This window comes from Amphiprion ocellaris, chromosome 11 (genome assembly GCF_022539595.1).
Source record: "Amphiprion ocellaris isolate individual 3 ecotype Okinawa chromosome 11, ASM2253959v1, whole genome shotgun sequence".
Classification (NCBI taxonomy): Eukaryota; Metazoa; Chordata; class Actinopteri; family Pomacentridae; genus Amphiprion; species Amphiprion ocellaris.
The window spans coordinates 7,688,230-7,702,709 of NC_072776.1; positions in this window are offsets into that span (position 1 = coordinate 7,688,230).

The window sequence follows — 14,480 nt, forward strand, 5'->3', positions numbered from 1 at the left end:
GTCTGAACAAGTGAGTGAAGATGGTGGATTTTTTTTTAGAAGCTAGTGTCTTATAACGCGCGTGTTATTGGCAAGAAACCTGTTGTTAGCCTTTTCGGGAGATGCAGGTGAAGAAAGTGAAATGCTCGGGGACTGAATGCGACACCGCGGCGCACTTTTTACACGAGGGGAAAAACGTTTTAATGGTTAGTTTCCGCATTTGAAAACAATGTTGTAAAGGGGCGCATGGCAACCTCTCCTCCATGGTTGGAGAATGAGGGAGATTTGAAAAGCATGTGTTGCTACTGCACCTCAAGTCGGAGGGGGAAGTGAACAGCACTCGTGAAAAATCATGCGTTACAACTGTGCGGCGGTGGCTGCAACTCGCACACTCGTGGGGCTCACGTTGTCGCCCGTGTGTTGGTAGAATGTGAAGTTTTCCGTGGATTTGTGTGCAATGGTGTACATTTAAAAGTGCCTCCAGAACAAAGCAGCACATGGGGTGGCAGCAGGCCGCGCGCCTTTGCTATCCCGCGAGCTGCCTAGTTAGCCGCTAATGCTAACACGCCGACGAGCAAATATGCTTAAATTACATTATTGACACTGGTTTGACTGGCACGTTTACGTGTTTTAAAGCGGCCCATTTGGCGTTTACAAGCACTCGGCAATACATGCACTGATATTACACGAATTGGCGTGTATGAGCTAGCCACACTACCGCAGCTAAGTTGGCTATCACGGGAGAATACAATGCTGATAAGTGTTAGCCAACTGACAAACGTTAGCCTGCTCACTTTTGTTGTGTTTTAATCAATTTGCTCATATGGCGTCGCTAAATATGACCTGTACGCGACAAGCTTCTTTATCGGATAACTGTTTTCTGAACGCTAACCGCACTGGCAGGCTGCACGCGTTAGCCTGTTTGGCTAGCACATGCTCGCAGCGGACTGTTTTGATGGAGCCCTCGGGTACTACTAGCTTGTTGTGTGCTGGATTCTGAGTTAAGTTTTGCTCGGATCACACGCGTCGTGCGCCCAGTCTTTACACGTGGACACCAAACACACGCCTCATTTCAGCGTATGTGCACAAAGCGTAGCCGGTTTAGCTGTGTTTGTTGTGTGCTTTCCAGCTGATAAAAGCAAATTTATAAAACGTTAGAAACTGTGGACTCTTAGGCGCCATGTTAGCGCGTGGGGGAGGGGTACAGCAATGTGGCTGGAGCGCAAGTGTTGCTATCCTCCAGCGGTCCTGTTCAGGTTCCCTATTAACTTTGATAATGAAGAAAATTCAGTATATGGTCGTTTCTCTGTTGTTGTTTCTGCATCATATTACCTCTAATACACAGCTCAGACAGTCTGCATCAGATAAACTGCAATAGACAGCTGCACAAACCTAATGTTCTTTAGAATATTTGGGATTTATGCAAAAGATGCGCACATTTCAAGACCACTGAGGCAGCAACAGTAGTTTGTCATGTTTTACTACCACTTTCAAGTCAAATTTTGCAGAATTTCTTCACAAGTTGTATTTTGAATGTAATTTATGTTTCAAATTTAGTTAAGAAATTGAATATCGACACCCTCTTAAAGTATTTGCCAAAGTATTTTTTTTTTTCAGATTTTTCAGAAAACACAAAACTGAACCACACCACACTGAACCTTGACCGAGGCCATTATAGTACAGGGCTAGAATCGCATGATCTGTTCAACTGAGGATGTTGTAGATTTTACCAAAGGCGGCCAGCATCTTTAGGAGATGATTTAGGCAAAACAAAAATGAAGTGGGCCATTATTTTACAAGGGTGATAACATTTTGCAAAAAAAAGAGTGTCACCAAATTGCATGTGTGGGTAGTTGAATTAGGCAGGCGATTCAAAAAAGTAATGCACATCATGAATGTGCACACATTTGCCCCGAAAACTAATCACTTCTCTTATTTAATTTCCTTTAACATTCCATGAAATGTCCATTTTTTTGTACAATATCTTGCGAACTTAAAGAAAACCATCAATGCAAATTCACTTTGCACCATGGAGCTTGTGTTTACAATCTGATAAGAGTCATTCTGGTTGGAGAAAATGGTTTAAGCAGACTGAACTGTGAAGTCATTTTCTGCACTCACTGTTAGCTTATTATCAAATGCCTGATTTTTGTCAAATGATCAGATATAGTTCATGTCCCTGTTGTTACATATAAGCTAAGGGGCTGTAAAGGTTTGTTGGTTTAAGAAAATAGGCACTATGATCAGACACTAGACATACCCTTTGCAAACTTATAGCTAGCATTTTTCACAATGGCTTGACCTTTTGTAGGCTGTATGATAAGTTATTGATCGACCGTATTATTCAGTTGATAATGAAAATCAGTGATCTCAGCTCAGAATTTAATGCCAATGTCTCATTTGTCTTTTCAGAGCCCTGTACACATCTGTACCTCTTGGACACCCCCCACTGTGGATTTAAAGACGTCATAATTCAATGTGTGAGAGAGAATGCCACATGAACGGTTTCAAGTCACTGTAGTGTCAAAGTGCTTACAGTGCAGGTAGTTTTATAAAATCTACTGCAGTGAAGGCACTTTCAGCACTGTTCTGATAATGTTAACTAAAGGAGCTGGCTTGTTCACAGACACAGCTGGTTTATGCCAGTCCTGAATCCAAATGCAGTTGCTGTCGCACATCTGGCAGGTCCTCGTCATCTTGCTGTGAGGCTCAGCTCCCTGCTGTTCTGGAGCAAAGCAACTGTGTGTGGAGCAAATATGTTTCACATTTGTGAGGTATCGTGCATCCTGTCATTGTGAATAATGACATTTCAGCAGTGTGTGAAATCTGTGTGGCTGCTGAGTGTTAGAGTTGTATATTTATTGTTTTTAACTCCCGTGACACACAGCTCCGATAATGTACAGTTGAACTTTGTTTAGTTTTTATGCAGAAGGACTGTTCTGACAAATTCTTGCATGGATGTACGTCAAAATTTAACTTTACCTTGTGTGTCTTCCACTTGTGCTTGTGCTAAGGTGCATCTAGTGCAGATAGTGAAGTAGACTAGCACCTACTGCCCTAAGTGCTCCTTCTGGCATAAGGGGCTGGGACTTTCATCTGCTTTGTACTCATCTAAGTGTATACAGCAAATGTGTGTACATATGCACATTTATAATTAAGGCAGTTCTCCGTTAGTTTTGCATAGTTGCGCTGCAAGAAGAAATGAGTTGTGCAAATCTATGCAAAACTGATGGTGGCCTGGATTTCCATCTGAATATCATTTGTTTCTAGGTGGTGGTCATTAAGGTTTCCGCTACAGTTATTATGGTAAAGACAGGTTTCAGTAGTATTAAAGTGCTTATAGTGCAGGTAGTTTGATTATTTCTACTGCAGTGTGAGCACTTAAAGTACTTCTAGACTTCTTCATCTGTGGAAAAACTGCAGCAGTAGCTCATGCACGTTGGTCTATGGTTAGTTTTGCAGGTTTGCTTTCAGCTTTTCAATGTACTGCTGTGCAAATCCATGCAAAACTGATCATAGAACTGAAATGAATCTATCAGAAGTGATCCCTTTCTGTGCAGGTTGGGAGAGGTAGCAATGCTCTGTACTTGTGTAGTATTGCACTTGTCCCGGCCTGTTGAGGACACGGGGAATTGAACTGCAAGTCCTCGCATGATTCACCTTCATTGAACTTGGATTGTCATCCTTATGTCACCATCTCCTCTGTGTCATGTGCTACTGTCCTGAGCAGTGAAACCGCTAAATACACATTACTTCATTTGCTTCAAAGTTGAACTGCATCATGTATTTGACAACTAAATATCACACAAATGACAAAATTGTATTGTGACAAAATTTAATTTTGGAAATAAAGGTTTTCAGTTGGTCACTGAGTCATTTGTTTTCTTTCTCATTTTCAAATAAATAGCACACTGACAAACTGGTTGCACAAAGTTTTATTGAAGACATTCAATGTTCCCTCTAATTTTTCATGAGTCTGAGCAAACACACAAACTCCCTGAGCGTTCCTTGGACCACTGTGAGCAACATCAGACGTGTGCACTGTGGTCACACCAGCATCACATCCATTCAAGTTACATGGTTCATTAAAAGAATCAAATTACAGCATTTACATTTCTGTTAAAACACTTTGTCAACAGGAGCCAGTTGAAGGCTGCAGTGATTTTAGTGACACTACAATGTATAAGAGTGAAGTTATGGAATATTTGTCTCTCTTTACTGTTGCAGCAGTTTTGCATATTGCAGACGGACCCTGTTCACTCCATAGACACCAATGTTATTCCTGTAGCTTGAAAGACAGCTACTTTTGATAAAACTGGGCTTGTAGCACATTGTCTGCCTTGCAACAATGGGAAAGAGGCACCGTTTATGTTTTGACAACCTATATCTAATGAGTTATTGATGCTGGAAGTCTGAATCTGTGAATATCTTTCCAACTTTACTGAACTTGGGGCCACTACCACCTAAGGAGTGATATATTTAATTTTGAAAAAAGTATTTAGCCATACTTAAAGCTTTAAGTGCTTTATTAACACAGAACTAAAAATTTTGTATTGTTTTATTATCACAGGTTCTGTCTGAAAAGAGGTGGCATCATTTTAAACAGTGAAATCAAACTAACAAAATGTAATGACCAACCAGTGAGCAATACTGGATTCTGCAAAAACATAAACAACTTTTTTTTAAAATCTAAATCTTATCTTAACACAGTTAATGTATTAACTTATTTATGTGTGTATGCATGTATTTATTGATTTATTTAGTACTGTTAACATATCAGAGTTCTGAGTGAATTTTTCTTAAGATAGGCAAAGGCCATTTATTGATCACATATAGGCTGTTAAATGTTTATTAAAAACTAAAAAGCATTTAAAAAAAAAAAACAACTTAGGCATTTATTGAGTCACTAAAATACTGTAGAGTACAGACCACATCAGCATGATTATAAGCATCCTCTGGTAAATGAACAACCAGATACTGATGTCTCTCACCATATGGACTTCAGGAGATGACTGGGGGATGATAAACTGTGACCTACTGGTTGGGTTCTCTCTGTTCTCATGTTTCTTACATGTTTGTCCCCTGACAGCCGGGTCCTAATGTTTTTTGAGCAACACACCATACTATGACGTTTTTACAATGATGGTTCTACTATGAAACCAGTTTGACATGTTCAGGTGTTCTTTGTGTGAAAACTCAGAGATTTCAGGTATCAGAAGGTGGTTTTCAACTTTCTTTGTTCACTTTCTGCTTCAACTTTAAACTAAATTTACTTGACTAAGCCAGCCCTCTGGACTCCCAGTAAGCTGTGTTCCTATTGGCTGTCCAAGTGGCTGCTTGGTGTTATCAGGAACACCTGAGCAGCTCAGTGTCTTCCTGCTTTATTTAGCTGCAGACAAACATTTCCTGTTTCTCTTCACCACTGAACTGGGTTTGGCTCCTTTGCTTTAGTTTGTTCTTTAGGCGTTGGCTTGCAGCTTCCAGCAGTAAAACACAGTTTAATGTGTTTCTTGGTGTGTTTTAGGGCTTTGTACTGGGTAGTTGTCTTGGTAAATGTGGTTCTTTAGCCACAGTTGGCACATGGTGCTAATGTCTGCAGTGATTAGTGGATTTGGTGCAGCTGTGTCTTTATCTTGGCTGTAGTGAGTCTTCAGAGGTTTTTGGTCAGACACATTCTGTATTCTTGTTTGTCAACCAACGTTGGTTGTCCAGAAGGTAAGAGTTCCTATCCTGATTCTCTGTTCTCCGAGGTTCTCTGGTAGGCTGCAGGAGACTTTAGTGTTTGGGTTGTGCTAGTTTGGTTTTTGTATGGTTTCATTTGGACGACTATCTTGAGGCCCCTCCATGTGGTTTAGTGAGGTTTTCTGGAACAGTTCTACATAGCAACCTGCAGCAGAAGAGACTTTGAGAGTTTTTAGGAAGTTCTGGAGACCAGACTTTAGAGCAGCAGAAACATTTGTCAGCAGTTTGAGCAGGAGAAGGTGAGCTTCAGAGTAGAAATGAGACGGAAACCTTCTTGACCCGTGTGGTGAGGTCCTGTACCAAGAGTTTGAGCAGGATGTGAAGAGTCTGTAGTTCTTTGGTCTGAAAGCACAAGAAGAGTCGACTCATTAAAGGAGAAAACAGGAGATATTGTTGGTTATTCTGTCGCTCTGCAGTTTCCTTAGACTGAATATAAAGTTTATATTTTAAATGATTTCCCATGTGAGCCTAAGAAGACTTCAGTAAACTCCCTCCATCCCCTGGACACAACATATTTTATTCCGATGTTAAATCTTTTTTTTTTTTTTTTTTTTAATGTTTTTGAGTTTTAATCATAGTTTTAGCATAGTTTTTTTCTCTTTGCTTGTTTAGTTTTGTCATCTGTGTGAAAGGTGCTAAACAAATAAAGTTGAATTTATAAACTGAATAATTGAGTAACTCATGATTGTGACAACAGAAGTATTTTCATTGTGATTTAAGGGTTTATTTCATTTTTAAGGTTGGGGTTAAAATCTTGACAGAAAAAGAAGATTAAAGAAATAAACTACATAACAAAAAGCAATTAAATCAAAGGAAAAAAATGTAATACAATAAAACTTTTAAAAAGTTTTATTATTAAAAAGATTTAAGAAATTTAAGATGTAATTTTCTAATTAAACATTTAATTTTTTAATTAAATGTTTTGTCTTTTTAAAGGTTTAATAATCTAATTAAATGTTTTGCATTTTTTTAAATGTTTAATATTCTTGTTTAATTGTATTTTTCAAATGTTTAATTATGGAAAATATTTTATCTGTAATTTTTAATATTTGTATTTTAAAAATTTTGTTTAATTTCATAATGACATGTATTGTATCTTGTTGAATTATCTCATTCAATATTTTGTCTGTTTAATATAATTTAATTGTATTTAATGTTTAACTCTATTAAACAGATACAGATAAAATATTTTCCATAATTAAACATTTGAAAAATACAATTAAACAAGAAGAATATTAAACATTTTTAAAAAATGCAAAACATTTAATTAGATTATTAAACCTTTAAAAAGACAAAACACTTAATTAAAAAATTAAATGTTTAATTAGAAAATTACATCTTAAAGACAATAAAACTTCAAATAGGAATTACACAGAAAATACAATGAAACATTTAAAAAGAAAATTAAACATTAAAAGGTGGTAAAACATTTAAAAAGAAAAACCTTAAAGATTTAATCAAAACATTAAATACTGGGAAAGAAAAAGAAACTCAAACAAGCCGATAAAACATTTGAAAAAACAATTAAACATTAAAAAGACAAAACATTTGGAAATCAAATCAGACGTTAGAAAAGAATAAAAGGTGAGAAAAGCACAAAACTAAACATTTAAGAATCAAACTAAAGACAAAACATTTGAAAAGACACCAGTTAAACTTTAGAAGATCAAATTAAACAGAACCCACAATAAAACGATCAAAAAGAGCAAAAACAGATAAAGTCTTAAAGCGTTTTCTAGTCTGAAATGAAAACATCAAGTTGTTTCTTCAAACATTTCCTGTTTCTATGTTCTTCGTTTGATTGTGGACAGATTTACTAAGAACTCATTTAAGAAAACTGATTTCCAGATAAAGTCTACGAGTAGTTGAAGGCATTGATCAAACTGTTACCTTCTGATCTCCACAAACTTTACTGTTCAGTGAAGAGAATCAAAGTTTGTTGAGGATTTCTAAAGAACCCACAGGTGAAGGTCTGAGAAGAACTCAGATGGATGGTCTAAATGTGAAATCAAGACTCATGGTCACAAGTTTTAAGGCTTCTGTTAACTAGAAAGTTCAAACTAACAGAGAAGTACTGAGAAACTTTTAAGATTTCAGTCCTCAGACTGTCTGAAGGTTCAAACGAACAGAGAAGTACTGACAAACTTTCAAGATTTCAGCCCCCAGACTGTCTGAAGGTTCAAACTAACAGAGAACTACTCAGGAACTTAGAAGATATCAGCCCTCAGACTGTCTGAAAGTTGAATCTAACAGAGATCTACTGTGGGACTTGGAAAATTTCAGCCCTCAGACTGTCTGAAGGTTCAAACTCACAGAGAACAACTCAAGAACTTAGAAGATATCAGCCCTCAGACTGTCTGAAAGTTGAATCTAACAGAGAACTACTGTGGGACTTAGAAAATTTCAGCCCTCAGACTGTCTGAAAGCTCAGGTCCTGAGGACTCGGGAGGTGTGGAGGCTTTGGAAAGTCTTGGAACTGAGGGTTCCACCCTCCAGCACAAAGGCTGAAGTCCAACCTCCTGAGAAAAACGGTCGAGTCGAGACTCAAGTTAAAAAAAACTCGAAAATGGCAAAAAAATAGATGATAAATGCGCAAAAACCAGAAGAATTAGTATCTGAGCGAGTAGCTCAGGGGGATAAGAAGAGGACTACCAACTGGAAGGTAGCTGGTTCAAGACCCGCCACCGGCATGTTTATTTCTTTGTCTTTGTCAGGACTTTGATAAAATTTAAGAAGGGACTGGTCTTGAACCAGCGACCTGCAGCTCCATAGGCAAATCCTTAACTCACTGAGCTACAGATCAGATAAAAAGAAATAAATTCGTCGTCCCTTTGACATCGTAGTTCATGAAGTGACCACATGGGTGGAGCCAAGGCGGAGTCTGGGTGGAGTCAGGGCGGAGAGTAGGCGGGGAGGTGGGTGGCGGCCTCCCCCCTCTACTCCCCCACCTCCCCCCACCGCCCACCACACCTTCCCCCGCCCGACGAGTTCCTCGAGTCGCCACGAGTTCTTCGAGTCTCGATGGGTTTTCCCGAGTTTCTGGAGTTTCCACCAGGTCGGAGGCAGAACAAGTTGTCATGAAGAGGTGTTGAAGTCAGCCAGGATGGACTGACTTTTTACAGCGACTAGAAGGAAGATGACTAGAAGAGCAGGTCTTTAACCACCATCCATAAAATCCATAGAGTCGACTCCAGAGAAATGAAAGGAGGTCAACTTTTATCAACCTCCATCCAGATGTTCAACTTGATATCTTTACTTTGACATTTTTAGCACCACAAACCTTTAGTATCGCACTTTATTATTATTTATTAGGATTTTAATGGAATCCACCAGCAGATTTTGTTTTTGTTGACAAACTTTATTCTTGTCGTCGTGGGACTGCAGTATTTAAAACTGTTCCTTCTATTTGACCTCATGCTTATTAGTTTTAGTGGAGAAAGTTATTTTAGCTGTCGATTAGTCTCTTAAAAACCAAGTATTAAATTGGATTAGTCAAGAGGTTTAAATTTCTTACTTTGTCATATTTTATATATGACAAAAAAATATAAAAATAAAGTCTTGAGACAATCTGACCTGTAATTGGCGTTATATAAATAAAATTGAATTAAAATTGTATGTGTCTTGTAATGTTTGAGTAATTCAGCCATATATGTTAGAAAACACATTTTCTTTGTCCATTAATCTGTTGATCTTTTCTCCAGTAATTCATTTCTTGATTGGTTTATAAAATGTCAAACCCAAATATATTCAGTTTACTGTCATAAAAACTAAAAAGATTTACATTCATGATGCAGGAATCAGACAGTTTTTCACTTTTTACCTTAGTTTAGTCAGAAAGATAGTTGATAATGTGTGAATTGTTGCAGCTTGTGAGCCGTAGAAGGTTTTAATCTTTGGGGCCGAGTGTCAAAAAATATTTAGAAACCAACATCAACAAAACACTCAACAAAGATTTGAACATCATTAAATGGAAATCCAACTTTTGCATGACAATGTCTAATTAAAGGACATTTATTTCCAACGTAAATGTGTGATATTCATCCTCTGGAGCTTTCTCTTCACATCGTCTTCCACCTGGACTGGTTTGGTCGGGAGCATGTGCAACAAACATTTGAAAAACTGCACTTTAACATCAATGAATGACACTTTAGTTTAATCTCTACATAAATGAGACCGAGTCTGGATGTGCTGCTCTGTCATTAACTCCTAAGTTTAGGGAAAGTTCAAACAAAAGAGGACAGTTCAGATAAGACTTGAGAATGAGCTTATTTTGAACAAACATCTCAGACTTTGAGTTTCAGCACCTCTAACAAGATATTTTAACAACAAGCAACTCAAGAGATCCAGAAGTTGGAGAGAGTTAGCTTTAGCTGAGCCAAAGAACATGTGGGACACTAACCTAGCAAACATTTCAGACTTTTCTCTGTGAATTCTGAGAAATAATTTACTATTTAATGACAGAGCTACACATCTTAACTCAGTCTCATTAAAACAGACTCTAATTCAGTGTCATCCATCCATATTAAAGTGCAGTTACCCAAAATGTTTGTTGCATGAGCTCCAACAAAACCTGTCCACGTAGAAGGCCACTTTGACAAACAGGAAGTGGACGATTCCAAGCAGATTTATAGAAGGGGGAACCGGACTGTACTAAGTGTGGTCAAGTATAAAGGGGTGTTTTGTGGGTTTTTAAGGCTGATAATGATTATTAGTGAGACATTTGAAGTAGATATTCATTTGCAGTAAATGAAAGTATTTAAAATCTTGGAGTTAAACTTAGAAGGACACAAACTCTAACAGAAAACTTTGTTGATACGTTTTTGTTTTGTTTACAGATGTTAAAGGAGTTTTATTCGTGACGTAAAACCAATCAAATCACTCCAGAAGACAGAGCGACCACAGGTAGATAAAGGTTCAGAGCCAAAGTAGCACCATTTTTAAATGTATTTATTACCGTAAATCAGTAAAAAATAAAATAGTGATAATCAGTAAATCAGTCAGCCCACAATTACTACAATTCTACAATGTATGTCTCTTTCCTTTGACTTGTTATTTGTACAATATACGATGTATATGATGGCGTTTTTTCATAGCAAAGGCTATACTATGATGTTTTCTAAGAGACATACTCTGCTTGTTCTGGTCCTGGGCTGCTGCACTCCTCTGTTGTTTTCTGGATTGTACTCAGCTGCATGCCTTCATCCACCTGGCCTCCGTTGACTCGTCCCGCCTGCCGTCTCTGGAGCTGAAGCTGGATTGGAACAGACCAAAGTACAGTCCAATCACGATGCCAGCTGCCTCTCAAAAGGCTCCTTCATCTGGCAGGTGGCAGCACTTCTTCTGAGGGGAAGCTGAGCTGGCCCAGCAGAACTTTGGAGATGTGTTCCGGTGGTTGGTGGATGTGTGGGGAGATAGAGAGGGACCTTTGAATTGTTCACAAAGGAAAACAGGGAACCCATTGGTAGTTTTAGTTTAGGGTGCTACTGCGGTGTGTTTTTTGGGTTTTAAGAGGTGAACAGGAAGAGTGTTTTTTCGTAATGATTATCTTTTACTTTGTTCCTGGTTGGAATGCCCATCAATGTCAACATGAAGTTCACTTTTAGTTCCGTTTATTTATTTTTATTTTACTAACACCCATTTGTTTTTAACCCCCTCACATGTTGTGTTGTTGTAAACTTACTCTTTCAAATAAATTCTCGTCTAACCCTCTGGAAACCAGCGTTTGGACAGTTTTTGTGTTGCTCCTCACCTACTGACAGCTGTGGACTAAAGGCTATACTGTGACATTTTTAGAGCAACATGCTATACTATGATGTTTGTTGGGCGACATGCTATACTATAGGCTTTTTTAATTGACATATTACTGTGACGTTTTTTTTGTTTTAGTTTTGTTTTTTAGCAACATAAGAATTCGAACAGTTTTAAAAGTTACTATACTTTTACTTGTGCAATGAAATTATTATTCTATGGCATTTTTTAGATGACATATTATACTCTGATGTTTTCTTGAATAACATACTATTTTGACAGTATATTGCACTATGACATTTTTTGAACCACATATCATACATGACAATTTTAGGCAACATCCTATCATTTTGTGCTTTTTGAACCACATAATAATCTATGTTTTGTTTTTTTTTCTTGCCAACATGCTGTACTATGAACTACAGGCCACACTATGTTATTCTTGAGTAAAGTATACTATACTTTGACATTTTCTGAACTACATCCTATACTATGGCATTATACACAGAGTGCTTTGGTTACATGTTGATTTATAATCTCGATTTTTTTCTGTTTTGTTTTTTGACAGGATTACCACAGACCTGACCGTGAACACCGTCGACACCCACCTCAGGGAGACGCTGCCTAAGATCTCAAGGCTGCTTGGTTGTGGTCTTTCTGGCACGTACTCTTCCAAGATGAGCCGGGAAGTTAAACACTGATGGAATGACACCAGGTCTAAGCCGACAAACTTCCAATTCCTCCTCAACCCATAGTCTCTGGGAAACCTACATGGAGTAAGAAAAGTAGACAGAGAAGTAATTAAGTCTGTACACAACATATTAAAAAGAAATCATGCTAATAAATTAAGTACAAATAACCGAATTCGCCAATATACTGGAGACCAGAGCTATTTAATTTGATAAGTATAACCTTGTTTAGTAACATTTCAATTATTTGAGAGCAGTCCTAAAGAACTGCCTGTAATCCCAATCATAAAATGGGTTTGGAGGAAGAACATTAGATGGTAATCTGGATATACATGAATTAGGCTTTATAACTACTATTGGTAGTATTGGTGGTAGTAATAGTAATATAACTTCTACTAGTAGTAGTGGTAGTACACACTACTGCTGCTGATACTGGCACTGCTACTACAACTTGTAATACTATTACAAATGCTGATACTACTTCTACGACTCTAACAGCTGTTTATACTACTACTGCTGCTTGTACTTTTAGTATTACTACTACTGCTTGTACAACTATACTACAGCTACTATTAATCGTCTGGTATTTGGTTGTCAAGCTGCTAGCTCGCCTTAGCATTTTGCTAGTGGCTAACTAGTTAGCTCTCATAGACTGGAAGCTCTCAACAAGATTTCATAATGAAAAAAGAGCCAAAAACTATTCTTACCTATGAAAAGTCATTCCAAGTTTCCTTGTCTCAATCGTACGACGTAGTGTGTAACTGTATGCAGCACAGTGAGACGGCATACTTGTTTTCGTTTTCACGCCATCTATGTCAACGGAATGCACTGAAACTTTTCCCCCACTAGCTTAGCCTCGCTGTAGCACGCAGCTCAAAGGGGCGTGTCCTATCTACTCATTCATATCTATGACAACAACGGTGGCTGCACATAAGGACGCCTGACGTTGATTAGCTGCGTAAATACCATTATATACAGTCTATGGTAAATACGTATGTGAATCGCATCATTGGCTGCAGCAGCCAGTCACCGGTCACTCACTGACTCACACTGAAAAATAGCACAGAATGAATTGTTACGTGTTTATTTTATTTACAATTTAGGTTGGATTTTTTTTTTTTTTGCAGCGCAGATTTTCTGTGCGCGGAGACCGTGTCAGCAGTGCGCAATTGCGCACGCGCGCAGCATAGAGGGAACAGTAGACATGATTAAAGAAATGTAATTTGTCTGTTTTGTTCATTGTTTGTTGTTTCATGGGTACATCTCAGCTCTAAGTTGCTGTCATGAACGCCCATATCTCAGTCTAAAGTTTTCCGGGACATTGCCTCAAATTTAAAAATGTCCAAAGTAGCTAAGGAAGCTTTTAAAAATAAAACTGTTTAATGTAATAACCTGTTGTCTAGAAATGATGGTTTAACTACCTTACAGGCTTTTGTAGAATGTGTGATTCAACCATGATAAACTAATGCTCATAGGGTAAAATTGTGGGAGCAATTGTCGCTGTATATTTGGTCATACACTTAGTATCCAGAAACTGGGGTATTGTTTTATTTACCTTGTCCAAAAAAGAAAACTATTTGGGAATACAGTCAGTATAGTTCCCCAGAGACTTAAGACCGTACATGACTCATTTAGGTCCAACATTTTACTAAAAAATATTAATATCTTATTTGGTGTAATATGTCAAACATTAGATGCTTTTGAGAATGTCTTAATTTATTACTGTTTATTACTTAGAAGAAGAAAAAAACAACTAAACATTTTGAGGACAACTAATCAAACTTTTTTTTTTTTATTACGGTGTCAAGAGACAATTTTGCCTTTTTTTGTGTGTCCTAAAGCCTGTTAGTGTGGGAATGGTGCAAAGGTTAGTCCTGAGATTAGGGGAGATTTTTGTCATTAGGATTATTTCTTAAAAGTGAATTTGCACTTTTAATAGTGCAATTCCACCATCCTCCAGCAGAGGGAGGTAGCTGTCCACTTTGAAATATCTGCTTATTTCAGTTCAAGCGCATAATCCGTTTAATGTGCTAATTGAACACATATTTCAACTTAAGACATGCTTTGGCGACAACAAAACGCTGCATTTTGAACAAATATTTGATAAGTTGCATCATTTAGTGTTGACTTCAGTTTCTTAAAAGATCAATACTACATTGTTTATTCTTATATCTTTATTTCCCCAATTCCACATCGAGTCTCTGTGTTTTGATTTGTCCCCAATATGTATGAACCAGAACGATGTCTGTTGTTTTTTACTGCAACCCAGCTGTTATAAACAGGTATGTGTTACAGATATAAACACCATGAATCCTCTACTCG